Source organism: Pistacia vera, unplaced genomic scaffold (assembly GCF_008641045.1).
Source record: "Pistacia vera cultivar Batoury unplaced genomic scaffold, PisVer_v2 Contig133, whole genome shotgun sequence".
Taxonomy (NCBI): domain Eukaryota; kingdom Viridiplantae; phylum Streptophyta; class Magnoliopsida; order Sapindales; family Anacardiaceae; genus Pistacia; species Pistacia vera.
The window spans coordinates 1,382,501-1,383,955 of record NW_022195391.1 but is presented as its reverse complement, the minus strand read 5'-3'; positions in this window follow the sequence as shown (position 1 = coordinate 1,383,955).

Here is a 1,455-nt window from a genome sequence, read left to right as displayed (position 1 = left end):
AGGAGAAAGTCATGGCTGGAAATCGAACTTTGAAAGAGCTTGCTGTGCCTGATTTGAATCAAGCACCTTTATGCATAATGTTTCCTATTTTAGATGCTACTACTACTTTTGAATTAAAATCTGGACTAATACATCTCTTGCCCACTTTTCATGGCCTTGCAGGTGAAGATCCTCACAAGCATTTAAAGGAGCTTCATGTGGTTTGCACGAGTATGAAACCTATGGGGGTGACTGAAGAGCAAATTAAATTAAGAGCCTTCCTGTTTTCTTTGAAGGATGCAGCTAAGGATTGGCTCCATTATCTACCCTCCGGGGGTATTACCACATGGAACGAGATGAAGAGGTTGTTTTTGGAGAAATATTTCCCAGCTTCAAAGGTGGCCAACATTTGGAAAGAAATTTGTGGTGTAAGGCAGCACAACGGAGAGTCCCTACATGAATACTGGGAACGTTTTAAGAAATTATGTGCAAGCTGTCCCCATCATCAGATTAGTGAGCAGCTAGTTATCCAGTACTTCTATGAGGGCCTTTTATACACTGATAGGAGCATGATTGATGTTGCTAGTGAAGGAGCTTTGGTGGATAAAACTCCCAAGGCCGCGAGGAACTTGATTGCAAATATGGCAACCAATTCTCAACAATTTGGCACTAGGCTTGACCTTCCATCCAGGTGTGATAATGAGGTAAATATTTCCTCCCTTGAACAACAAATCTCAAGTCTAACTTCTCTTGCTCGTCAAATGGCTATAGGTAACATGCAAACAGTGAAGGCTTGTGGGATTTGTTTGGTAGTAGGGCATCCAACTGATATGTGCCCAACTCTTCAAGAGGAGCCCATTAAGCAAGTGAATGCATCAGGTGGCTTTCCTGGACAACCGCAAAGGAAGTACGATCCCTATTCGGGCACATATAACTCGGGATGGAGGGATCACCCGAATCTTGGCTATGGGAATCCACAAGTGAATCAGTCGGTGACTCAAAACCGCCCAAGTTACCAGCAATATAAGTAGCCATACCCCCTCGACAACAACTGGGCCAAACTTCTAATTCTGGTATGTCTTTAGAAGATATTGTTAAGTCTCTTGCCACTAATACTTTGCAATTTCAACAGGAGACGAGGGCCAGTGTTCAGAGTTTGGAGAATCAAATGGGACAAATGGCAACCGCAATAAGTAAGCTGGAGGCGTAAAGTTTAGGAAAATTACCCTCTCAAACGGTGGTAAATCCAAGAGAAAATGCAAGTGCGATCGTCTTGAGAAGTGGTAAAGAGGTTGAGATTCTGATAAAGGCAGCCCCTGCATCGTCGAAGGAAGAAAAGGAGAAAACGTCACTGTAGATAGGAACGTTCCCAACGACGATGGTGTTCCTAAGTGTAAGTTTCCGCCTCTGTCCGATTATAAACCAATACCTTCGTTTCCTCAAGGTTTGGCAGAATCTAGAAAAGATGAGCAAAAC